Here is a 27,740-nt window from a genome sequence, read left to right on the forward strand (position 1 = left end):
TTTCTGTACCTGTGATATTGGCACTGATGTTGCCAAATCAAAGGTCGGCATTCAGGGTAAGTACTGTGGAAAGTAAAGGAGTGCTGAAAGCACATTCAGTGTGGTCACTATGTCTTACACCTATTCCCCCACGAGCCTTAATAGTTTCTACAATAGAAGTGTATTACTGCAATTTAGCACAGTGATGTCTGGAAAATTCCCATTGCTTTTGATGTAAATGTATCTCATTTTGCCATGAAAATCACCAAACACAAGAATGTCCTGGAAATGTTTCCTTTCTAAACATCCCTAAAATGGAGAAATGGTTTGAACACCAATTGGGGTAGGATGGTAACAAATGAGCTAATAGAAACAGTTAATTTCTTGTCATAGGCAAAACCCTTTTTCTCACGCAGCATCCTAGAGTTGTCCTCTCTGTTAGGTTGTTCCCTCTGTAGCTCATTGAATCTTCATTGTGCTCCATGGACTGAGCTGCTCTAATTGTAGTTCTTCCAGAGCAAAGACAAGAGATTCACGTCTCTTTTTTTTTATAGCTTTCTGGTAATTCTGAGTGGAGAATGTCTTAGAGAATACATCAGTAAGGAATGCAGCCATGTTCTGCAAATCCTGAGTTAAAACACCAGTACTGCTACTCATGTCAGTCACAAATGCCTTTTCTCCATATAAACCTCATACTAACGTATCTCTTACCTTCCAGAGCTGAATAGTGGCATTACCAAACGGCTGAAAAACACTGAAATCCAGGAGGGAGAAGATTGTACTTTTGAATGCATTCTGTCCCATGAAAGCATTGATGAGTTCAAGTGGACACTGAATGGAAGCAGAGTGGAAAGTGGTGGGCGATTTAAAGCTTCTAATGTGGGTTGGAAATATACTCTCATTATCAAAAGTGTGACTCCTACTGACGCTGGGGAAGTTGTTTTTTACTGCCCGTGGTCTAACCTCCAAAGCCTCTCTGTCTGTGAAAGGTAATGAGATGGGAGAGATTCTGGGGTCTGATTCCTTCAACTGTCTTCTGATAAGATTGTCGTGAGAGCTAACTCATAATATGGTTAAAGTGAATAGCAACCTTCTACTTGAACCTCGAAGCACTGAGAATTTCTCTTAAAAATAAGTAAAAGGACAAAACATTTTACACAAATGTGAGAACTACCCAAAGCACTGGGGTAGTGTTTGAAATGGGCATCTCACTCCAGCTTGTTCCATTAACAGTAAATCAGGAATGCTCTGTTGAGGGAACTGTGGGAGCAAATATCCTCTAAGTATAAGCTGAAGGGATGGCCTTCACATCATCTAGCTGTACAACAAATTCCTATCTAGAGCATGTGCATCTGAGAGCATCATCCAAGGCTCCCAGTGTGATGAGTGGAGAGAAGAGAGAGGCAGTTTTCAGACATGGTTCATCATCCTCAATTGGGTAGATTTAAGAGAGAATAAATGTTGCCTTGAATTCTGTTGTCTGTACTTTGCAGATTACTGCTGGCTGTAGGATGGCGTCTGTTGCAAGTGCCTCTCTAACTTATCTCCAGCATGTAGATGCATGTATTTTGAGAGAGGCATCCTACCCTAAGTGTATGTTACTCAAAAAGCATGTTTTCTTCCAGGAAAACCTACTGAGGTTTCAAAACAGCTGGAGGATAAGACAGCAGCAGCAGGGCAGGACATCAGCCTGAGCTGTGAGCTGTCAAAACCGGATTTGAACATCAGGTGGTACAAGGATGGCAAAGCAATCAGAAAAAGCCAGAAGTACGACTTGCAGCAGGAGGGAACTGGGGCCATTCTGATCATCCATGACTCTACTGCCAAGGACAGTGGGGAGTACCCCTGTGAGACAGAGGACTCCATAACAAAAGCCAGGGTCACTGTGCAAGGTGAGTTGAAAAGCACACTGGGGATGGCATGTAGAGAAGTCGAGGTAAATATCTGCAGCCTGTGGGTGATGTTTTTCTCTTCTGTTTCTTTGAGCAGGATCAGTTCTTAGTTTTCAGAAAATACGATGGATTAAAATCTTTTCCTTAAAATAATCTGGAAACCGAATGATTCTCCAGTGTGATGTGGATCTGGGCAGCCTGGTCTGGTGGTTGGTGGCCCTTTGACAGGGGGTTTAAAACTAGATACTCTTTGAGGTCCTTTCCTACTCAGGCCACTCTATGATTCTGTGATCATTCTATGGTTCTATGATCTTGGTTGTTAGTGAGCCAAGAAAAGATGGCAATCTGAATTAGTCTATATTGAATATGTGTAATCAAAACTATATGCAGTTTATCAGATGAGATCCTACCAGCGCATGTATAATGGTATTGAACTTTCCAAGCCAACCAGCCAAATAAACAACAACAGACCCCAAAAGCCCAACAACCAGAAAACAAGAAATGTTCATATCCCAGTGTTTTTGTTAAGTTCAGTGCTCAAGCAAGCAGGAGGGAAGAGCTCCTTCCCCTCTACTCCACACTGGTGAGGCCGTATCTGAAGTAGTCTGCTTATGTCTTCTACTCCCCAGTACAAGAGAGACACAGAGCTGCTGCAGAGTCCACTGCAGGGCCACCAAGAAGATACAGAAGTTAGAGCAACTCTGCTATCAGGAGAGGCTGAGGGAGATAGGGGTGTCCAGCTGGAGAAGGGGAGGAAAGTTCAGATTTTGGAAACCACCACATCAGCTTTAACGGAGTGAACCAGTTCCAAAAGCTGTGTTCCAAAAGCACTGCTAAATAGCCCCTGTGACTCCTCGAGCTTGCTACAATAAAAGAACAACACATGGGGTTGTTTAAACGTTGAGGCCAATGCATCCCATTCCTATGGGAGGTAGTGATATGTGGAGGAACTCAGTACAACAGGGTACCTTTGGAAAAGCATGTATAAAACATTAATTGCATCAATCAACAAAATGTATAAGTGAATAACTGTTCAAATCCATTTAGTGCATTTCTTACTTCTATCACGTTTTTAATTCTCATTATAATACCAATAGAAAAGAAGAAAAGCACTTTTTCAGCAGTCAGTTTACTACAAAAAGAAAATACTTCATTTAAAGCTTTTGCAGCTCCATCTTATCTGTTTCTTTCTCAAGGATTTGATCATGAATTATACATTCCAGCACAACATGAAATATTTAACTGATGCTCTTCAATTCCTTTTCAGCTTCCCAAACAAAGAAATGAGTTTGAGCACAGGAAAATTTGGGTATACAGCTGTGAATCCACTAACGTCCACAGTAGCTTTCCCCTGTTTAGTGTCCAGATCAATGGGACAGGAGCCTCAAAAGACTTCAGGTTGTCAGCACTGCTCTGTGTGCTGTAATTACAGGAGAAATGTGGATGGATTTTGCAAGTATGAGTTTAGGCTTGATGCTCTGAAAATATTCCTGTAGATTTCTAAAGGCTAGGAGGGAAATATATGAGGAAAAATGAGTGTAATGACTATTACTAATGCAGTGAAGCTATTCTCTTGTTCCAGAATTTCTTCATGCTGTCAGGAAGGCCACAGCACTGTAGTGGGACACCAAGCAGTCAGGGAGGCTACACTCTCAATGTCCTGGACTCCTTGCCCATACTGTGCGTCTACAATGCTAGTTAATCCCTAGTGCTGTGCTGAAGAGGTCTGACGTGAAGCAGAGATAATTCAGGTCAGGAGTTGTAAGTGATTGCATTCAATTTAATTTTAATAAGTGCGCATAAGATTATAACTGGATAGAAATAGAAGGTTGATACTATATAGCTATATACAATATCATTAGCTCTGGCTGTCCAAAGTGTGGAACAGTTATTGATCAGCTGGTATTGCCTTTGAGGAAAAGGACAGAGATCTCTCCTAGATTTCATTTAAGGGCTGACCACTAAGGCAGCATCTCTTTATGGAGATCGCTCCGTTGTGGCAAGACTCAACCTTTTCCATCTTGTCTGAAGGCCTCAGAGTTGATGAGTTTTTCCCATAGATAACATCTGATTATTTATTTACAACTGTTCTTGTGTTATTCCAACTGTACATTACTGTTCTTGTATTATTCTAACCATACATAACTATTCTTGCCTTATTCCAACTGTACATCTGACTGCACAGGGTTCAGTGTAAGTAATGCCCAGAAACCTGAACTTGAGGTACACTTGGGAATTCTCACTGAAATCCCAGCTGATTATTTTTTCCTCTGCAAGATTTCTTGGTATGTTCTTCTTCTTTTCATTCAGAGCCAGGAAGACTGAAGGAGCAAGCTCTTACCTTAGCTTTTGTTGACTTCCACATTTCTCCTCAGGTGGACCAGATTATAGTTAATGAAGAAAGTGACATTAAAACTTCCTCATAGCTTTCTCTGAACTAAATCCAAAGTGTATCTTGTGCAACAGTTGGCTTTACTTCACCTCTTTCTTCCTAACTATAGATATATTAAGAATGTGTCTGTTTGCATCTGCTTTCCAGCACATTTGTTTGTCTGGCTGTCAATACATTGCAGTTTAGATGGCTTGGAAGACATAAATTACATATTTTGCCAGAAATAACAAGAAAGAAAATAGAGTAGATGTTGGATTTCTAGAGTACTAGCAATAACATTTCAGGCAACATCTATCTGACACCTGAAAAATGGGGATGTACTAATAATTTGTGAAAGGCCATTAATCTGCTGTGCTTGCAGGCAGTGGATTTTTGTGGGTGCAGTGCAGCACATCCTCTATGTACCATCTGTTCCTCAGAACAGGTTCACTATAAAGTGAGATGAAGTTGTTCTGGCATGGTGTTTCAAATACAGATGCTCTCAGAGGCAGCTGGGTAGAGGAGGAGGTTCCTATCAGCAATTAATTGGTTACATTAATCTTAGAAGGTATTCTGTCTTTTATGTGTGGAAGGGGGGTGGGGGATCATGGACTACAGTCTATGAATATACTACTGAAGCAGTGAGTTTCTATATGAACTCGGAGGACATCAAGTCAGGCCTTGTTTTGAGTTATACTTGGATGAGGTGATTGGGATAGTGCCTGATGTTATGAGTGTGTCATTCTCTGCAAATCTGTGGGTTCATTTCCAGGGGAAAGCTGAAAATCAAATGTAGCACCTCCTGATTGTGTACAGTGTAATGCTGACTTGTGCTGCATCTGTGTTTTCAGTAAGATAAATGCAATAGTTTTGCTGTTTGCTAGCTAGCATTTTAAAGATAATTCTGGATTTGGATACACCTTTTTTCAGATGTTCCATACAGAAATGCGCTAACAAATTTATTGAGCCATATCCAGTATAATTTGTTCAAATCTACTGACATGAGCGTAGCCATTCTCTTTCACTATTTTACTTACCTTCTACAGCAATTCTTCTTCTGTTAAAGAAAACGTATTCTTGTTGTTCTGGCTGTCTGTATGCATGGCAATTGCACTTCCTTCTGTTTTGGTTTGTTTGTTTGTTTTGCCCGAATGTCGCACATCTGAGAGCCTAATTGCAACAGTAAATCCTCTAACTAATGTGTTGTTTTTGTAATAACTCGTAGGCTTTCTGGTTGTAAATCTTTCCATTCCAAGGCAGTAATATTCCACAATACTCTTGGAAGTCTGTGAAACAGAGACTACCAAAACAGGTTTTAGTTTCTTGGCATAACTAAAGCGATGAGATACTTTTCTAGGTTTCCTCTAGCCTTCTAAATTGATTTCTTCTGCAGATAAAGGGTGGGGGCAGTGGAGAGTTGGTTTAAATTAAACTGGATGTGATTTCAGTGATTTGACAGTTACCTTTTGAATAACAGAATTACAGCTGGATGGCAAAATGCCTCTTGGTGGCATCGCAGCTGTGATTATCCAGCTAACATAGCTGTCTATCCGAGGGAGTTCACAACAATTTGCCCTTGAGCCGAGCCGGGGCCGCCCGGGCAATGCGCAGCAGTGCCAGCAGATGGCACTCGTGGAGCGCAGCAGCTCCGGAGCTTCTTGCAAAGGAGAAGAAAATTCCGTCGCTCTGTGCCGGGCTCAGGGCTGGGCTCGGTTCACCGCTGGGAGAGAGCCGGGGTTCCCAGACGGTGCCAATGGCGTTAGGCCGTGTATTTTAATATAGATCGTCTGGTTCTGGGCAGATCGTCTGCCTGGGCAATGCCTTATCAGGCCTTTCTGAGAGTTCATAACATAGTGTGAGCAACTGAACAGGCTGGTAGCCCTTCCAACCAGTGGTTTTATGGTTCTCTTTACTACCTTAAGGAAATAAGGAGAGAACTGTTAGACTTTCATAGGCTATAACTACAAATGCTTGGCTTTGTGTACTCTCTGCTTTGATCTCATTTTCTTAAAATTTGCTTAATTAATACAAGATTTGTAGAATTTAAGTTATGAAATATAATAGTATATGAAGTTTAAGAATATGATTTACCTACAATTTATTTTTTATTATGAGAATTTCTGTTCTTTTCTTCCTAGAATAAACTTCAGGAAAAAAAACATTTATATTAAATGTAGATTCATTACTAAGTAGAATGTTTACAAGCATTTAAGGTTCATGGAGGATACTGATGTGATGATCCACAATTTAAAACCTATGCACACAATGACACAGAAGCCAGTTATTCCTATAGATACGAAAATAAGGCATGTTCTCTGTATAATTCTGGCTCTGCTAAAATATGCACAGTGTTCCTGAGAATTTTCTATAAGTAATGCCTATGAGAGACAATTGATAATCCTCCAGAAACAGGCTTTAGCTGAAAATTACAGGACCATTAGGAGTGTAGAATCCTGTGTTGAAAGTAGACACATCGGTCTTGCTCTTTGTAGATTAGCATAGTGCCTTTTAAGTCAACCATTAATACCTTATTAAAATATTTACTACTGTTTTGCACACATACTTGAGAGCATTTGTGTCTTTCCAATAACCAGCATTGTTTCTTTATGGATTTCTGTGCACAACAGCATAGGTCTGTTTTAATCCTGTTTTATGGATACAGGAGTTCAAGCTCAGATAAATGGGGAAAACCACTTGGCAGAAATGGGGACTGTGGGTGGCCCTTCTGAACACCAGCTCAGTACCAGGTGCAGTGTAAGTGACCAAAGGCCAGTGAGCTTTAATCCAACAGTGCTATCATCAACCAAGCCACCTCTTTGCTGTGGGAGAACAACCATAAGGATGCAGTGTGACAGACACTCCCAAGCCTTTTGCAGGGGCTCTGGGAGTTAAAAGGGTCCTTTGAGCCCAGGAGATACTGTGCTATTCCCACTGTGCCCTTTCATAGACTTATAGAATCACAAGGTTGGAAAGGACCTACAAAATGATCTTTCCAGTGGGAAAAGCTGTCAAGTTGAAGGTTTAACTGGAGAGCTCTGTCTGTCTTGTAGTTACTGTCTCCAAGGAATGTTTCTTACACATCTCCAAGACAGCAAGGTGCTGGGGCAGCAAGGCAAGCAGGGAAGAGAATGATGAGCAACACTGTGGTAGTAGAAAGGTCTGAGTATACGGTGTGGGAGAACAGCTTGTCCACTCCAGCATGGTGAAATGCAATGTCCAGTTGTTCCCTGTCTGTGAATACAGAGTTGTAGTTGACTACATAAAGTCATTTAATTTCATGTCCCCGTCCCAGGAATGTAGCTGTTCTGTCTGTACAAAATGTCCTTAGGTATCAAGATGTATTTGTGTCCCCCAGCTTCTGTTCAAGTTCAGAGCTCATTCCCTTTTGGTAATTTGATGTTGTCAACTGTGCTTTTATTTGTGAATAGCATGATTTTTGAGAACACCAAAGGTATTAAAGAACAAAGTTCATGTGGTTATTATATTATGCTCATTTTTAGGCTATGGCTATGTTGCAGAAAAAGTCACCCCCTTCCATAGACTTCAAAGCTGAGCACATGTTCTACAGTGAAGATGCAGGTGCCCAAGTAAAAACCATCTTGGAGGGATGGAAGGCTACCCTCAGGTGGGAGCCTGATGGCAGTGTGGATGTCTGCTGCCCAGGTCCTGACCTGCTTGTGCCAGTTGTTGCCCAGGGCAGAGCTGAGGGCAAGTGCAGTGCTGGTTGCCTGGGAAATACCACTGTTACTGGCAAATTTGCTGTAAGGTCACTCTTTCAAAGTACCCTTTTTTTCTTCCAAACATAAGCTCATGGATTATCAAGATATTTTGTTTAAGTATTCCTCTCTCTTTCTGTTTCTCCCTCAAAAAAACAAACAACAACAACAACAAAAAAACAGCCTTCCTAGAACCAAATTCAAAACAATCAAATGGAATTGTTGAGTAGAAGTATCTCTTCCTGATGCATTTTGATGATGTATTTGTAAGGGTTCAGATTTGTTAGCAACTTTCAGTGGTATCTTAAAACTCATTTCCTTCAAAATCATTGCTTCTCAGTTAGACATGGTCATTTGTGTTGGTTGATATTTTAATTATTTTTATTTTTTTGTTTGTTTGTTTAATCTTTCTCACAGATGCATGAGGCTAATACTAAATCTTGTAGAACAGAATATAGTAACAGCCATGGTATAGAGCAATGCAGATGGAGTCCTGTCTCATGTTGCTGAAAATTAATCATTTATGGCTACTACTACTTGAGACTTGCATGAGATTGCTGTGAGACAGGCCAAGAACATTGGTTCAGCAGCTTCTCTTGGCCTGTTAACCAGTGATAAGCATGACAGGCACACCAGAGGCAGCAGGTTTGGTTGCAGCCTGGAGCAGCTGGTGATCCGGCTGGTAGGAGCCCAGCTGTGCCAGGCAGGGGCTGGGTGGCATGGCCTGGGGCTGACTCCTCCTGACCTGTGCTGGGGTGGGAACAGGGACGGGAATAGTTCAAGGGAGAATTTTAATCTGCATAAAATAGGGACTATTTTAAGAATAAGAACCTGTGTTCATAATTTCATTCCCATGAGTGCCTCTTTGCTCATAAATATCTCCTATTTGCATGGAATTGTTTATTGTAATAGCTCTGGTGTTTAGAAGGTACAAATAACATTTCCACTGGGAATAAAGAAGTGTCTTCTCTGACATCTCTAATATCTGCCTTGTCTACTTTTGAACTAAGGAGAAGTATTTTGAGAGTAATTTTTAAATAGTTTTCAACAGCTAATGGGAATTCAGGCTTTGATGTATGAGGGATCATCTCAGTGATCCATTTGCAATATCAGCTTAGAAAAGATGATTCCCAGCACAGCACCCACCTCTGCTGTGGTGCAGCCCAGTCCCTTCCTCACACTTCTGGGGGCTGTGGCCTCTCCACTGGACCACTGGACTGTATGTGCTCTGTGCCCCCAGTGAGGGATAACTGTACTGAAAGGGGGAGGACAGAAGCTCTGAGCCTTTGCTCAGCTGAATGGAGACTGCAGCAGCCTGTGCACAAAGAAGGCAGTGTGCAGGAGTTGTATTTGTGTGCTGTGAGGTGGACCAGAAGTGTTGCTGGGCACTGTTCAGGGTTGATTTGCATCATGATACCAGCTATTTGGCAGTTAGCTTCAATGAACCATTTCTCTGCTGTTGTCTGTTGGTTTAAACTGCAATACTGAATGAAGAAATTGTCTAGTAAATTTATTTATTAGGCCTTTCAAAGCCTAATAACAAAATATGTCAGGCATTAATTTACCTGGAAAGATAATCAGAGACCTTTCATCTGGAGCAGGCAGTCTGGACAGTGTAAAGTTAATGGGTTATGAAACGAGAAGCTAAGAGGCTGCACAGCTTCAGTCTCTCTAAGGTCCTCTTTGCTGTGAGCAGCACAAGTATGCTGTGTGCCTCTAGAAACACTGCCCAGCCTTCCCCCCTCCTCCACCCCCCACAGCCAATGACAACTTCGGTGGCAGCAGAACTTTTGCTGGCCTGTACAAAGCGGGGGAATTTCCTGAGGTGCCACATGGCACCTGACATTTCTTGTCCAGTTTCTGAGCTGTGGGTCCCAGCTGGAGGAACACAGTGCAGTGTGAAGAAGAATTCAGGAGCTGGAGAGATGGGGGCATGGGGTGGCTACTAGGAGGTCAGGGTTCTTACTTCAGACGGGTGGGTGCAGTGTCCATGCAGCCCCAAGCACATAGTGCCCATTGCACTGCATAGCCATGGGGTTCACTGACAGAGCACCAAGGAGCATAGCTGCTGAGATGCATGAAGGCATGCAGTCTCCTCACAGCAAGGTTAAGTGGCACTATGCTTTAACTTCTTAACTTTACAGTCAGATTAGTGGCTCAGAGGCCCTTAGTGTTTGCTAGACAGAAGCAGAGATTTTTCAGGGCTGCTGTGTACCACACTGTATCCCTTAATGAGCAAAAGCTGCCTGAATCGTTTTGTATATGGGTCCTATCAGTTTAAATGCCACAAGAGTATCTCTGATGTCAGGATCATTGGATCCAGGACTTCTCCCTACAGCAACCCCAACTGCTCCAGCAGTGATATGCACTGTGTAGCCCCTGTTCTCCTGCCACCCCTATGTGTGGTGTCAGCCCCATCCCTGATAGCACCTCATGAGCCCAGATTGGCCATCACCTCCTGCCTCATCTGGGGCCTGTCCTCAGGGGAAGTGCTCTCACCCAGTGCCTTGCTAGGGATGCTCAGTGGTGCCATGACAATGGCTCTGGGCTTCAGTGCCAGCCTATTTAAGGAATGTATTATCTACTTTGGTAATTGGAAGTGTAATGTATTCACTCCCTGCACAGCACAGCTGATGGCTTCATTTGTCACATTCCTTTCTGTGGTTTATGCGGCTGTCACAGTGCAAATAAACCGATTACATTTCTTCAACATTGCTTTCACAAGGCTAGGCTGTGTGATGTGTAAATCAGTAAACAGAGGATGTCTGACTGCTCTCTTCTGTGGAGCCTCTTTTGATTAGTCTGGATACAGGAGCTAAAACAGGTGTGGAGGCTGTGAGTTGGGTGTGCTTTCTCTTGGAGGAAAAATAGCTGTGTAATGCTGTGGGTGTGCAGCATATGGGAAGAAGTGAAATATGTTGTGTTAAATGAGCCCTACTTCAGCTAGAGGAGATAGCCCAGTTCCAGCTGCTTCTTATGCCAAATCTAAAGGACACAAACATGACATTTTAAAATATGGAATATCTTAAAGAAACAGGAGCAAGATAATATAAAGTGAGGTAAAATAACATATAGATCAGGAACAACAATCCACAGGCCAGATGCAGCCCATGGAACATAGTATAACTATGGAGTTAGAGAAAAATTTCTGCTTTGTTCTGTGTGCTTATACCTCAGGAATGAGAGAAACACTCTGCCCAAGCGTTTGTTAGAAGCAGTGTATGACTGTGATGGAGCCTTCCATTAAGAGTGTTTCTGAAAATGTATTACCATCAGACCATTCTCTGTATTAAATCAATATTTAAACATTCTTTCTCCCTTCTCCAGAGAGTTTTCTCTATTTAAAAAACAAACAAACAAACAAAAACAAACAAACAAAAAAAACAAAAAACACCAACGGGAAATTAGTTGATAGTGATCTTATTTTATATGTTCATTTTTCTGTATCTGCAGCACATCAGAGAGCATGTAATGGGCAGCTTTGCTTTCCATTAGCAGTCTGATGAACCGTGCTTGCCAGATGTGTTAGGTCTGGCCTGCAGGTGAGTCCTGCACCCAGTGGGACCAAGCAGTGAGTAGTGCATGGGCCAGGAGCTGTGCTTCTGTATGAAGTGTCTGCTCAGCCTTTCGCTTTGGAGTTACACTTTCTTTGTGGACGTTATTTCACCTTCACTGAAAGGTACACTGAAAGTAGTGATAGCTCTGCAGATATCATTGGAGTTAAAGCTTGAGACAGCTCTGCTGAGTTCAGTAAAAGCTGATCTATAATATTGAGAGGGGTATGTCACTTTCCTGCACTGCTCACAGTGCTTTTCTTTGATTACTGCTAAGACTCCTGGCTCCATTGTCCATTAGCTGACATGTTTGTTTCCTCCCATTTGTACTCTCACTTTGCTGAAGTCTGATCACTTTCTGCAAGCAGATGAACTTCTGAATACAGAGGTCTGATGAGATTTGAGCAGAATGATCTCAGAAACTGTTGCAATCAGAAATGTAAAAATTCTTTCTGCTCAATAAAATCTCATGGATATTGCCTAAAATCCTATAAAACCTGTGAGATTAAAAATGGGACTTCTCTGGCCTCTTCCCCTCTCTTGTAACCAGACTGGTCTGGGTGTGCCAGATCTGACTGCTGGTTCTCATGAGGATCTCAGATACCCCAACTCAGTCTCTTTTCACGGAATCACGGAATGACCCGGGTTGGAAGGGACCTCAAGGTTCATGAAGCTCCAACCCCCCTGCCTGGCAGGGCCACCAAACTTCCACATTTACTAGATCAGGTTGCCCAGGACCCCGTCCAAGCTGGCCTTGAACACCTCCAGGGACGGGGCATCAACAACCTCCCTGGGCAGCCTGTTCCAGGACCTCACCACTCTCCTAGTAAAGAACTTCCCCCTAACATCCAACCTGAATCTTCCCTCTTTTTCAACTTAAAACCATTTTCCCTTGTCCTGCTATTAGTGGTCCTTTCAAAGAGTTTACTCCCCTCCTGGTTACAGGTTCCCTTCAGGTATTGAAAGGCTGCAATGAGGTCACCCCGTAACCTTCTCTTCTCCAGGCTGAACAAACCCAACTCCCTCAGCCTGTCCTCATAGGGGAGGTGCTCCAGCCCCCTGATCATCTTCGTGGCCCTCCTCTGGACCCTTTCCAAAATCTCCATGTCTTTCTTGTACTGAGGGCTCCACACCTGGACACAGTACTCCAGATGGGGCCTCACATGAGCAGAGTAGAGAGAGATAATCACCTCCCTATCCCTGCTGACCACCCTTCTCCTGATGGAGCCCAGGATCCCATTTGCTTTCCAAGCTGCCAGAGCGCACTGCTGGCTCATGTTGAGTCTCTTGTCCATCAGGACCCCCAGGTCCTTCTCTGCCGAGCTGCTCTCAAGGACCACTCCTCCCAGCCTGTACAGGTGCCTGGGGTTCTTCTGGCCCTAGTGCAAAACGTTGCACTTTGCTGTGTTGAACCTCATTAGGTTCACCCGGGCCCACCTTTCAAGTCTGTCAAGGTCCCTCCAAATGGCATCCCTTCCTTCCTCCATGTCAACCGTACCACTCAGCTTGGTGTCTTTTGTGCTAATCCTGTACAGTCCATCTTTTTCTACTTGACTACCTGCCTCTGCATCCTGCCTGCATAGAGCATTGCTCTTGAGCACACAGTTCACGCTATAGAAGAGAGCTGGGTTCAGCTTGTGGGATTTGATGAATGCAGTCTGGAGAGATGCTGCAGTGCTTTCACGTGGCTCCTTGTGACTCTCCTTCTCTTCTCCAGCTGCCAAGGAAGCAATGAGTGGAGAGAGGAGTCCTAGAGTGCCTTGGCCCCCTGCTGGGTGCGAATTCCAGAAGGTGGGGATTGTTCCTCTTCCTTGTGCTCTTTGCTTACTTGTACCTCAGCATTCAGAACTTGAAGTGCCCCTCCCAGCAGATGAGGGGCGGTGCTACTCTGGCTGTGGGACTGTCTGCAGGGTTAGCAGCCTCCAGTGAAGTGCTGGGGTGTGTGAAGTTCTCTCAGTGAAAAAAATCAGCCTTCTGCACTTTTGTGCTGAATATTAACCACGTTTCTGATCATCATAGTTCTGAATTCTACATCTTGTCTCAAAATAAGAAAGCAACAAGTTATTGTTTAAACCGAAGTAAGTAAATAAAATAGAAGCTCTTGCTATGGAAAGAACACTTTTGTTCATTCTCCATAATGCATCTTTTCCTGCTAAGATTAAAAGGTTTTTATGTATCTTCTTCACTTTTCCTTATGAATTGCCTTTCTCAGGGTCACAAGCTATTTACATATGTATATATATGGGAGGAGGGAAGCACCACTTGTTCTCCAGACATTCACTCTCTTCTCTCATTCCAGGAAATCTCAGCCATGCTTTGCATTTTAGGAACAACACCAGATTTCCAGGAATATTGCAGTGAGTAAAGAGTTTCTTACCACCATAGACTTTGAGGGCACTGGGTTGCCTATGGTCCTGCTCAGCCAGTATCCCATGCACTGGGTTGTTTTCTGTGACTTGGTTCTCCTTTTTGGAATCATAGAATCCTTAGAGTTGGAAAGGATTTCTGAAGGCCATCTAGTTCAACCCACCCTGCAGTGAATGAGGAAATCCACAGCTAGATCAGGTTTCCCAGGGCTGTCTCCAGGGATGGGACATTTCCTATCCAGATCCTCTCATTTCCAGCCCCGAGGATTACTGCTCTGAGGCTGCACATCCCACTCATCTACCCATGTGGTATTTCTTCTGGCACATCACTTCGGGTTTTCCCTGAACCTGTGTCCTAAGTATGGTTCTCCTACCCCATGGACTCTGGGCATTGCTCTGTGTGCTCACATTCCAAGTGCTGTGTCTGCATATGCCCCAGAGCCCCCACTGCTCCTGGGCTCCCCTCCAGTGACAGGACAGTGGGGACTTGACTTTGCCATGGATGTGACTGCATCTCACAGGAAGAAGTCCATTCATTTTCCTGTCATGTACAGTGCTAAATAAATTTGGGAGTTGCTCAATAGCTCAACAGAATGACAGCCTTTTTCCTTAAAGATAGATATTGCCTTTAATCAGGTGCTCACTTGCTTTGCTTGAGTAAGCCAAACTCATTCCAAGAACAAAAGGGCTGCCATTGCAATAGCCTGGCTTTTCAATTTCAAACTATCTGCAGATTACAGAATAAATGAAATATTCAGTATACACAAATACTATACAGAATGATATGATACAGACCATTTCATTTTCTTTCATCCTTTTCTAGCTTACTGGCTTTTATGTAATGGGTAGACCTACATCAAAAGCCATGCTCAAGTAAGAACAAACAAATACTTAAAGCACACATTACACATGGCATTCCTAAGCCTTCTGTAAATGATACAGAGTTATTCTTTGAAGAATAGAGAGGCACTCTAATAAACTTCTCTATGAGACCAGACCATGACACGGTGACAGAGCGGCATTTTTGAGTGCTTGGCATATGTAAGATACCAGCTGCCCTTGGGGGAGAATGTGTATTTGACAACAGAAATAAGGGCAGTCTTTGCTGCTAGGACCCTAGGACACAGTGCAATGTGCATCTTCCAACTCTTTTTAACCGTATCTGTCACTCCTTCAGTAAGGAGATGTGAGCTCCATCTCAGGCAGCACCGCACTGCCAACTTGTCAAGCAATCTCTCATGGTCCTCTTGTAGTATCCCTTACACCTGGGACATGTATTCAGTCTCTGAGGGACTACTTCATTGACTGTCTGTCTCTGCCTGAACATCTTTTCTGCCTGTCAGGGTGCTGGCAGTCTGGGGTATTTCCTGCTGTGACCATGAGATCCTGCTCATCTCCAGGTGGGGGCATATCACTGCAGTCTGACTGCGATCCACTTGCTCTGTGGGTCAGGAGCCAGACATGTATTTAGAGCAGTGTTTGGGAAGGACAGAAGCTCTGGTCAGAAGTGCTATGGGGGACAATACCAGGCCGACTCTCTGAGTATGGGATATACCCTGCAGCTGGAAAACTGACATTCATCCAGAAGGAAAACATCTGAGCAGTTTGCCCAGCCTGTGACACTGGAGGAATGTACACTGCTCAGTGCCTTTGGGACTCAAATGTGATCCATACTGAGTCTGACCAGTGGCTCATCGTGTTGACGCAGAAGCTCTTCTGTTCATATCTTCTGGCTCATTAAGTCCAGACAGTCACTGACTGCAGCCGTAACCCTTCTCTACTTTCATTCCTGTGGGAATCTCTTAGTCAAACATAAAATTTCAGCATTATACAACCAAACTTCATTGTTAGTAAGGCCTGTACAGTAATGCTTATGTTTTCTTAAAATATATGTATGAGTTCTCCCTTATATACACTCATTCCAGTCATTCATAGTTACTATTAATGATTCAGCATTTTTCTGTGGTTTCAGGCTTTCCATGCCACCCATGCTATTTGCCAAACTAAAGTCACTGCTAGTTTTTGCACCAGAGACTATGCTACATATCCTGTGGCCAGCCCGCACTGCCATTTAGACCTGTTCCCAGTCTGTTCTAGAAGTTTCCCACAATGTCACAATTGCCAATATGAGAAGGATCTCTCTTACAGCACAGCAAAAACTTCAGAGTTTTTATTACAATATTTCAAATGTGAAACAAATCTCTCCAAGTGGGAAGTGACCTCATCCCCTGATGTGAGTCCCCTCTCCCTTGGCACATGGTGGTTCCCTGGGGCATGTCCTTGCCACCAAAGTTCAGCCGATCTTTCTGTATCTCCAGAGACTGTCCCAAAACTACTCATTGCACATTAGTATCAGCTCTCCTTCCAGCATCAAAGTGCAGATGAATCAGCCGGGCTCTTCCTAGGAACTCCCATCTCTCTTCTCACTTCTTAACCAAGTTGAATTTTAGTTCTGATCATGCTTCAGTGTCCACAAAAACGTGATGAAATATCGTTAAGCTGTCTGAAATTGAGTTTTAGTTTGCTTTCAGAGGGTACTTTGGAAAATTTTTCTTTATCTTTGTCAGCCTTTGTAAGTAGTTGAATGACAGCTTTACCTGTCTCCTGTGATGCCTTGCAATGTGACATGCTCCCTGTGAAGTGCTTTTCTCAGAACTATTATCCTGTATGGTACAAATCACACACTTTATGCCCAGCACCTCCTCCTACTCATGCCATTTTCTCTTAATGCTAGCAGGTCAGACTGTGTCCTGGATGTTATACCTTGTCTGTTGTGCTCCTTCCACCCAAGATATCTGTTCTCATCTCTGATTCCAGGACCTCAGGTCCATTCTCCCTTGTTCCTGATCATCTGTCCAAAGCACAGCCATTTCTGTGTTTCTTACAGCCTGCATCCCCTCTTTAAATGTTGGGCAACAATATCCATCATCCATTCAGCTGATGTCCTCAGGAAATAATCATACATCTGTGGCCACTTCACATCATTTACCTTCTAACTTTCTAGATATCATTGCTAAATTCTCACTAATTCATTTCTTCTACCTTTGTGTAAAAGTGAACATACATATTACGGCATCTCCCTGCTCTTTCCCTTCCTTTCCCCACCATTAATTTCATTTCCCTCAAGCCCAGAGGGAAATGCTGGAAGGATGCACCTTCCTGTGAATGTGCTCATGACTCTCCTAAAGCTTGCCTTGTACCAGTCTCAAGTCCTTCATTTCTTTCCTTTTCTCATTGCATCCTTACATTACTCCCTTAAGAGGGTCCTGGTCACCCAAGTCTCCACATTATGTCTTCACATTTCATCAGTCTTCTTTGATCTGTGCTAGCTGGCATCTAGCATTGTCAGTCCTTTCTGGTTTACTTCTTGTAGTCAGTCCTCCTCTTTTTTGGCTATGACATCTAATGGGTCACCCAGTCTGCTCTGATTTATGGTATCTCTCTCCATAAAAGGTTGTGGAAGTGGCACATAACTCCATAAGTAATCCCATTCATCAGAGCAGAGTCAGAATAATCACCTATTTATCTCCTATTCAATAGACTTGCTACAGCACTCATTATGAATTCATTTAAACTGATGCACAGTGCCCCATTATGCACTAATGGTGATGAGAAACATGACAAAACAAATGCCATTTTAAAATTGGGAAATGAATCTGTTCAGCAAGATGTATAACTATGGCTACTCATGAATTCTTACTCTTGCAGTCTTCTGCAGCACACACCTTGTTGTCTCCTCATACCTGAGCTGTACCCTGCTATGATGCTTCTGGCAGAATCAAATCCCCCCCTGCCATGGCTACCAACACATGTTGCGGCTGCATGACTCCTGCATTCCTACAGCCCACCCCTCAGCACAGCCCCTGTGCAGAGCTCCCACTGTTGCAGTGCTTCTCTCATGACTCTGTAGCACCAGCACAGCCTGAGTCCTTGGTGCTGGGGCTGGGAATTGCCCAATGACTGTGGCCATGCTGAGCGCCCTGACTGTGCTGCACTGCACCATGCAGTCCTGGTATGGCTCTGAATGTTCTTCAGGTCTCTCCCCTGTTCTTATCTTCAGGAGGATGGACTTTGTAGGGCTGTTAAATCTTCCTCTGGCACACCTTTGAAGCCATTACTTCTCATCCTATCACTAGTTAGCTGCTGCTGCTGAATAGTTTTCCTAAGGCAGTGGTTCGGCTCTGTAATGTAGTGCTGCAACCTTCTGTAGAAACAGCCCAAAGGATCCCAGCCATGTGTATGACTGCCCAAGAAGCTGATGTCTGGAGCGGTAGGATGAGTCCAGGAGCTTGTGGAAATCCTTGCCTTGCCATGGAGCCATATGTTTGAAGACTTTGATCACAGCTTTGCGGGGAAAAAAAAGCACACTGGGAGATGATGGCGAAAAGATTTCTTCAGAAAAAGAAGCATGTGTAGAACAACCCCTCCTCTCATTATGTTGCTGATGCTCTGGGTGCCCCTGTTCATGCCGAATTGTTCTGGAGGTCAGCCCTGGATAGGAGTGTGTCAGAGGCCAGCAGACCCAGCACTGCTCAGGGGGTTCAAGCCTCTGCCAACCTGGTACAGATAGTGGGGCTGCTAGAATGTGTGATCCCCCTTTCCCCACCCTTCTCCCCCCCCCCCCCCCCCCCAGCCATGTCTAGGCTGTAGGAACAGCAGTGGAGTTGTTGTTGTACCTGTAATGATAGTTCTGACCCTGGATGTCCCACCGCTCACTGGCTGCAGCATCTCCTCTTCAAACTTCTGACTTCTAAGGGCTTTGGTTCATGTGGAAACTTCTCTCAGAGGTCTTGATGAGGAGCAAGTTGGATGCAGTCCCAGAATAGCACCACTAACAAAAGCTCTCACAAACAGCCAACCAAAATGCATCCTGAAGTGAGATCACAGAAATGATGCAAAGCAATCAGATGAGAGGCATGGCCATAAAGAGCTGTTAGATTTTTAGAACAGAGCTTCCCTTTGCCTCAGAATAGCAAGAGGATTGCTTTACATGTGCATGTGGCCTTGTAAAATTCCAGTATCTGGGAGTTGTGTGTGTTTAAAACTGCACGAGCAATGCAAGGCGCAGTGTCAGCTTTCAGCTGCATTAAATCAACAGGTGGGTGTGCAGTGCAGGGCCTCCCCAACTGGAACCACCTCCTTAGAGCCTGTCCTGAGCTGCTGTGTCTCCACCTGGAGCCCAGGGCAGGATCCTGTGCTCAGCCATGCTCAGGAGGACTGTCCCCTTTGTTCACAGTACTTTGTCACAAAGCCCAGTGACCCATCCAAGCCCTTGTCCTCCAGCCCAGCACACTGTCTGTGTGATACAGACGTGCTCCTCATGGCCATTCACAGAGGTTTGCTCCAAGTCCTCAGCTCCAAATGCAAATAAACAATTATAAGTCATCAATATGTCTGATATCATGGAATTCTTGGCTGGCAACAGCTATCCTGTGTTGTATAATTGAAAGAAATGCAATCGAGTGTTATTTAATAGGTAATCAATCAGTGCTGTACTTGTACACCTGAGCTAATCAATTACTGCAGGAATGCCAGTGCTGGCCACCTGCTGGGAAACCACCTGTGTACATCAGGGCACCAAAATGCTCCCCTGCTTGTTGTGGGTTCATTAACAAAATTTCATGAAGAAATCTTATGTTCATAGATGCCAGTCATCTAATAAATGTTGTAGAGTTGTTTCTCAATCTAAGCTTTTTAATTTTTATTATTCCATAGAAAGTCTGAAAATGTAATAAAAACAGTTTAATAATTCTAAACAAACAAATGAACAAACAAACAAACAAAAAACCTAAAATGGTAATTCAATGTTCCTGACTTGCTTTAAAAAGATCCCAGATTTAAGAAGTAATTAAAAAGTGCAGGAGAAAAAAATACATCCTAGAAAGCCCATCTGTGCTTTGCAAAGTGGCCTCGTTGGTTCTGGGCAGTGTCCTTCAGCCCTGTGCTTTGGGTGCTGGGTGCCTGCCCAGAAGGTGTTCTACAGTCCACTACCTGCATCTCATCATGTGCATCCCACCTGAGCACTGGGATTCTACAGCCCTCTGTATTGCTATTTTATTTATAAAATGTTACCAATAAAGCCAGAAGCTTCAAACAGATTAGATTCATTCATCCAGCCTTCACACAACGTTGAATTACTCACACAAACCAGGCTGTCTGAGGCAACGACAACAATGTTTTCACAAATTGTTTAATTAGACAACTTCTGGGCAATTTCTTCCAATGGTTTCACTTCCCCTGCCCACAGATATTCTGGTGCTCACCACATCTGTCATAACAACACTTCCTGGATGCTGGAGTTTTGGGGCCAAGCCCAAACTTTTTATTTATTTTTATTTTTATTTTTTGCTTTGAAGGACAAAAAGAAGCATAAACAGCAAAGAACCTTCTTTATTTTTTCCTTTTTTTTCCCCCTTTTTCTTTTTCTTTTCCTTTTCTTTTTTTTCTTTTCCTTTTTTTTTTCTTTTTCTTTTTTTCCTTTTTTCTTTTTCTTTTTCTATTTCTTTTTCTTTTTCTTTTTCTTTTTCTTTTTCTTTTTCTTTTTTTCCTTTTTTCTTTTTCTTTTTCTTTTTCTTTTTCTTTTCCTTTTTTCTTTTTCTTTTTCTTTTCCTTTTTCTTTTTCTTCTTCTTTTTCTTTTTCTTTTTCTTTTTCCTTTTCTTTTTCTTTTTCTTTTTCTTTTTCTTTTTCTTTTTCTTTTTCTTTTTCTTTTTCTTTTTCTTTTTCTTTTTCTTTTTCTTTTTCTCTTTCTTTTTCTTTTTATTTTTCTTTTTCTTTTCTTTTTCATTTTTTTTTCTTTTCCTTTTTTTCCTTTTCTTTTTCTTTTCTTCTTCTTTTTTTAAGGAACTAATTATCATCATTTTGTTTGCTTAGCTGAGAACTCAACCAAGGTCTGGCGGGCAGCTCTGAGGGCACTGCAGGGGACTCCAGGCTCAGCTTCATCACCCCAGGCTCAACCAGAAATCCAAGGTCCCTCCTGCAGCCACAGCCATGAGTCACTGATGTCTTATGCAAGAAAATTCCTCTTCCCATTTTAAACTATGGATGAGAATTTCATCAGAGGGAAGCAGCTTCGGAACAGACGTTCTCACAAACTCATTCTTTGGCTCTATCAGTCTCCAATGAGGCTTTACAATCTGCCCTTCCAATAGTATTCCCATCTTGTTTGGTGGCTTTTATCCAAGTTGGTTAATAATTTCTGTTATCGTCCTTCGAGCCTGAACAATTTTAGCTCCTCCAAATCCCTTGTTGTTCCTTATTAAGACACTAGCTACTACTGGAGAAAGATGACTGATTGCAATAGCTGTAGGCAGAACTCATGCTGATTAACAAATCACTTGAAAATAATATGCTTTTTAGCCATTAGAGTTATTAATAGTATGTTTGCTCCCTTTCTTGGGGCATTTAATGCTCAAGGAATTAGCCAATCTGGAGAGTAAATCTTTTAGTTCATAGTGGACACCAAACTCAATCTGTCTAGCTGGAATGGGACTATACACTCATTTTCTTTTCAAGACTCCACAGAATTTGACATTTTAGTAGAAACTTAATAGCTTGCAGTAATTTTTTTTACTACCTGTAGCAAGATTAGCTGCTAAGATAAGGAGCTGATGGAGCTGGTGAGTGACAGGGCACGTTCACCTCATTTAAAATATGCATAGGGGAAGGGAAACACTTTGGTACAGAAGTGCTGCTGCTGCTTCCCAGGCATCCAACGACCCTCAAAAGACACTGCCGTCGCACTGAACCTTGCCTATGGGAGCCTAGTCAGAGAGACAGCAGGTGTTTCTAAATGAAATCTCCATGCTGCCTGATTTTAATGGGTCCTTTACTTTGTAAAACCAAGAATTATTAATTAATATTTATACTTTGTTTACGAGTTAATGGGTAACTGGCTTGGGTAAGATCCCTGGATGATCTATCAGTTCACACTGGGAGTAACTGTCATGCAGAACAAGCAATGCTATTAATCAACACAAAGCAGAAGATCACATGGAGGATATTCTTTCTTGCTCTCTTTTTCAGTTTTTTGTCTCCCTCTTTGTTCTCTCCCTCTGTGCACTGTATCATGGAGTGATGGGTAAGACTGTATTTCAGCCTCTCTTGAGGAATGGTTTTGTGGTAAGGAGCCCAACAGCCTCTGGTGTCAATGCTGCTCAACAACCAAAGTTAGTTAATGTGTAGGAAGAAAACAAGTACCTCTGGCATAGGTGTGGTCTCGCAGTGCAGAGCAATGTTCACAATAAAATGGCTGTCTGGGATAGAATGGGACTGTTCCCATATGATGAAACAAATATAGGTCTAACCTGGCATAAAAGTCTACAGCAATTAAACAAGTGGCTGTTCATTTTGGTCTTTTAAAGAATTTCATAGTATCCTGACGCTGTAAGCCTTACCAGGAAACTCAGTATGTGAAAACGGAGGAGTAATGCTTGATTTGATTTGATTTGACTTGATTATTTTTTTATATTGATTACTGTGAATATCACTATGCATTTGAAATACCTATATTTGAATTGCATTAATCTGCAGAGTGTTTCTGAATCTTTTTAAAAATCTAGCAGTAAAATAATGTCTGCTTGGCATTTAATAATGGCAGATACAACAATAAATATTCACTTAGGATGACTGTTTTTTGCACTGTTCTGTCCATCAAAATATGAACAGAAAATGTGTCCCATTAGTGCAGAAAATGTCTGGAAAAGATACTCCCTGATTAAGGCAGATGTGTCTGCTGATGGTTTGATTTGGAACATGGATTGCTACAAATGAGTCACATTCCTGGGAAGGGGATTTAACGCTCAACAGGTTCAGGCTCCAGGCTTTCCTCTGGCTCAGTCTCACTGCTCTCTTTCTGCTTCACACTTCTTTCGTACACAACAATTCAGTTGTCCCTTATTAAGAGTGCTCCCTCTGTCAGTTCTTCCTCAAGTGCATAACCTTGCTATGCCCAATCATATTAAAGAGTGACTGAAATGGCTTTGCTTTCCATCACAAAAACAGCTGCTACATCAGTTGTAAAATCCTGTCATTTATCTTTTCCCATTTCTATCATCTTATTCAATGCATGAGACAGACACAAATGCTCTGTATTATAGATATTAATAAACCTCCAAATTCTGTGCTATTTCCATGCTGGTTAAACATGGAGTAATCCTTAAATGAAAAAATAAAGCAAGATAAATGCAACCAAAACTCAGAAAGCCAAGGTATACAGCTTTTGTCTATGTACAAGCAAATCTTCATCCAAATGGCTTAAAGGAAATAATGGTGATATGCACATTCCATGCAATTATCATAAAAAGGAAACTGTACAACAGAGCATTTGTCAGAAATCACTGTGAGTAAATGACGACTTTCAGGAAAATCAGAAACATTCTTTGCTATAGTCACTGTCGAAAGCTGAGGAATAGAATGAGATGAAATGAAGCAAACCAAGAGATCTCCAATGGAAGTTTTAAAACATTACAGCTAAAAGCAGAAGCTGAAATAATAAAATGAAACTGGTCAGACCCTGGAATTAGAGATTATGTGATAGAAACACGTTTTGTTAGATTGTGGGTGACATGCAAGCCTGATTTCTTTTAGTTCTATTATAAGAAACATCACTGGATTCAAAATATCTTGGTGTGGTTTTCAATCATACTTCCATTTTACAGATAGATTTTCAGTTCAATACTCATGGTGTCCTTTGAGAAATGAGCAACTACATAGCTGATGTATACATATTTAGTATGCACATGGCAATCAATTCTGGAGGGGCTGGAATTACATGATCTTGAAAGGTCCCTCCAGACAACTGTTCTGTGATTCTATGATATATTCTAAGTATACAAATACACAATAATTAAATGTTTATATAACATGTGTAATATATACGTATATTTAAGAACAGCAAATCACACACAAAAAAAATGTTAGACAAATTTTGGAAGAATGCAATTCCAGTCCTCTGCTCAGATGTGGCCAGCCTGGAGGTTTGCTTCCACTGCAGACCTGGGCCAGTCCAGCTCCGACTCTGACTGGGGATGGAGAACCCACAGCTTCCTTGGGCTCCGGCAGAGTTCCTGGCCATCCTCTCGCCAATAGCGTCATCTTGTGCCTGCTCAAAATGTACCTCACTTCAGCTGTGCCCTCTGTCTCTTCTATGTCCTTCCATGTCCATCTGCCAAGGGCCTGGCATCCCAGAGGGCAACTGGATAGAGGAATAAAATACCCATTCTACACCTCTCACCCAGCTGCCAATACTCATTCACGCAGCATTGCTTCACTCCACCCATTGCCCATCATGCCTTGGTCTCTAAGTGCTACAAATTAGGAGGTTTTTGAAAATGCACAAGGGCATAGATGTTGAAAATATGTACCATCGCTTGGCTAGCAGAGCTCCAGTTAAGCCTTTTGTGTGTTTCTGTAATACACAGATTTTGTAAGGTAAAGGACGATTTGCACTTTCCCTAATAGCTTACTGGTAGTTTGTGTTCATGGCTAACACACACCACAAAGATCTCTCCAGCTGCTTGTCATATCTTTGCAGGCATTGTTTAAAGGATGAACTGTACTGAATAAGTTTCATTCTGCATACATTATTCATCAAAAAAATATTACTTCCATGAACTGCGATTAGTACAGTTGCTGTCCATAGACTTCAGTGTATTTTGCCATGAATTTTTCTATAGCTTTTCAAAGAATACACAGTTCCAGGGTTCTTTTTCTCTGTGCCTTTTTTAAACTTCCTTCAACAATCACTTGTAGCTGGTGATATGTTTCCATTGAAAACCATATTGTGATACAAAGCAGTGTGACAGCTGCAATTTTACACAACATGAAATATCAGCTGAGGAAATTACAAAGAGCATTTCCCTGAAACCACGATTTCAAGAACAAATCAATTACCTCAGTGAAGCTGCTGCTCAGAAATTAAACAACCCTGATTATCCTCAAGTAAAGTTCAGATCTGAGGAACTCACGCTGAGGCCCACTTGGAGTTAGCAGAAAATCTTTATTCTAGGGTAATTGCAAGGAAGGAAGGTTGCGATCCCACACATGTTGATAAGGAAAACCATTATTTATTACAGCTGTTTGTCTTGCTCCAATTCATAGGAAGGAGAGGAGGTTCTTTGATATATGTATACCTGACATGAGATTAAGAAACAAAGAGTTCAAATGGTGGTCCAACCAGCTTATTACAAATCTTAATCAGGGAGATGGGGAAGGGGAGGACTGGCAACTATTATGAATTAGGGTGATGGGGAAGGGAAAGTGGGCAATAGGAAATATAGGAAAGAAGCAAAAATTGCATAAAGCAGGGATAGTCACCACCAAGACCTAGCAGTATTCTGTTGCATGCCATTGCAATGCCCCAAGGCAAAAGTGCAGGGAAGAGCAGCAGCAGAGTGGCCGGCCTTAGGCAGCAAGCAGGTAGAGACAGAGCAGGCCCAAGAGGAAGGGGCAAGTTTCAGGTAGCAGGCCCAGGAGAGTCTATCAGCATGCAGGAATCATGTTGTGAAGCACCTGATGTCATGTTTATTGGTCCCTTTTTTATCCTTCTTCTGCCAATGTGGCATTCCTGGGTACTTGGGTAAGAGCCATGTGCAGAACCCCCGAGATGGCATCTCCCTTGAGAAAAGACTGCTTCCCAGCCACTAAGCTGTGGCTTATCTCTTTCTCTATTGTTGCCCTTGGACTGCAAATCTTCAGACAAAATATTTCATCAACTCTGACTGTGATTTGCCTGGACTTGTCCATATGTGTCCCTAGGTTGGATATTAGGAAACATTTCTTTACAGAAAGGTTGTTAAATACTGGAATAGACTCCCCAGGGAGGTGGTTGAATCGCCATCCCTGGATGTGTTTAAGAGCCATTTGGATGTGGTGCTCAGGGATATGATTTAGCAAAGGGTTGTTAGTGTTAGGGTGCTATTGTTAGGCTGCTGTTGGACTTGATCTTCAAGATCTTTTCCAACCTGGGTAATTCTATGATTCTATGATTTAGACAAAGGATTTCTCGACCCTTGACCAGGACTTGTCCATCTGTGTCCTCAGCAAACTTTGAGACAATGGTGTGAAAGAATAATCTCTTACACTGTTTTATAGAGGTCCTCAGATGAAACAATAACAGAAATGTATTAGTAGTCTTTGTGTTTAGTTATCCCTCAAGGCAGCCCTATGACTCCCTCATAGCAGCTCCTCATGTCAGAATGCAGCTCCATGGCAGCCTAAAGCTCCCCATGGCATCCCTACAGCTCCTCATGGCACCCTGCAGCTCCTCACAGGGAGTGGAGGGGTAGCACTGAGCTCTGCTCTCTGACAGCCACAGGGTCTGAGGGAACACATGGAGCTGTGTCAGGGAGGGCAGGTGGGGGTGAGGGAAAGGCTGTGCCCCAGAGGGCGGTGGGCATGGCACAGCTTCCAGGGCAGCAGGCACAGCCCCGAGCTGCCGGAGCTCAGGGAGTGTTGGGACACCACTCTGACACCAGGTCTGGGTGGTGCTGTGTGATCCCTGTGGGTCCCTTCCAACTTGGAACCTTCTATGTCCTATGGTGACCCCACCACGCAGCTCCCCACGGTCCTGGCACAGTGGCTCTCTGTAGCACCTGCCCCTCAAAAAAGCTTTTCCAAATCTCTGATATTTTCATGGAAAGAAACCCACGCAGTTCTCAAGCACCTCTGTAACACGTTCCTCCTTATGCTGTTCTATCAGCCAGCTGCAGAAATCCCAGCTGCTGCGGATGCCTGTGCCAAACGATGACCATGCCAGTGATTGTAATCTGGAGTTTGGGCTGTGTTCTAGTCTTGCTTATTTTGCACTGAATACATGAAGGTATAGTCTGCTTCTGTCTTAATTAACATCAGGAAATTTACACTGTTGCCTTTCCACAAAAGGAGAAAGAGAATCACTTTTACCTAAGGTAAATTAGCATGACTTCAGTGAAACTAATTAAGTTATCCCTAAATTATGTGCAGAAATCAAGGGAAACGCTTTGTTCTCCCTAGAAGGCTGTCTGTAAAAACACACTGCTTTTTCTCTTTTCTTAGGCTTTCTGCAAAATTACTCCTGGGGAGCCCAAATGCCTCCAACTGCCAGGAGACAACCAGCACTGACAGCTCCTGCAGCACTGAAGGCAGCCATGCAGCCATGCAGAAATGCAGCCATGCAGAAATGCAGCACTGCTCCTTGGCCACTTTGTGTGAAGTGCTCAGGCACTGCCCCCGTCAAACACAGCTCTGTCTATGAGCTCAGCAGCCAGTGATGAAACTCTGGGAAGAGAAGCTGCCTAAGATCCCTTTTATATTCTTGGCAATCATATTTTGAATGTAAGAATTTTCACTCAGTCAAAAGCACCGATACACACTGCAGGTGTGTATCACAAACAGGTTGCTGTTTGTCTCCCAAACAGAAGGTTGTGTTGAGTTATGGAAGTAAAAAATACTTATATGGTACTGTATCCGGTTCTTGAGTACTGTATCCAGTTCTGGGCTGCCAGTACAAAACAGACAGGGATCGTCTGGAAAGAGTCCAGCTGAGGGCCACAAACATGATAAAGGGCCTGGAACATCTCTCCTATGAGGAAATGGGTGACCTGGGTCTGTGCAGCCTTGAGAAAAGAAGACTCAGAGGGGATCTGATTAATGTTTATAAGCATTTAAGTGTGGGAGATAAAGGCACATGGCCACCATCTTTTCATTTGTCTGTGTGGACAGGACAAGGGGAAATGGCCACAAACAGGAGCATAGGAAGTTCCACACCAATATACAAAGGAACTTCTTCACAGTGAGGGTGATGGAGCACTGGAACAGGCTGCCCAGGGGAGTTGTGGAGTCTCATTCTCTGGAGATATTCAAGACCCATCTGGATGCCAACCTG

General features: G+C 42.9%; 1 long non-coding RNA gene across 1 annotated transcript; it reads left to right on the plus strand.

Annotated features, from left to right (window-relative positions):
* Nucleotides 1-27,740, plus strand: LOC146760411 (uncharacterized). Its single transcript, XR_014947703.1, has 4 exons — nt 1-56; nt 698-968; nt 1,605-1,871; nt 26,912-27,740. It is a non-coding gene; the product is annotated as an uncharacterized LOC146760411 (long non-coding RNA).

The sequence above is a fragment of the Coturnix japonica genome, chromosome 6 (assembly GCF_054131305.1).
Source record: "Coturnix japonica strain WE chromosome 6, WE-NBRP24, whole genome shotgun sequence".
Classification (NCBI taxonomy): Eukaryota; Metazoa; Chordata; class Aves; order Galliformes; family Phasianidae; genus Coturnix; species Coturnix japonica.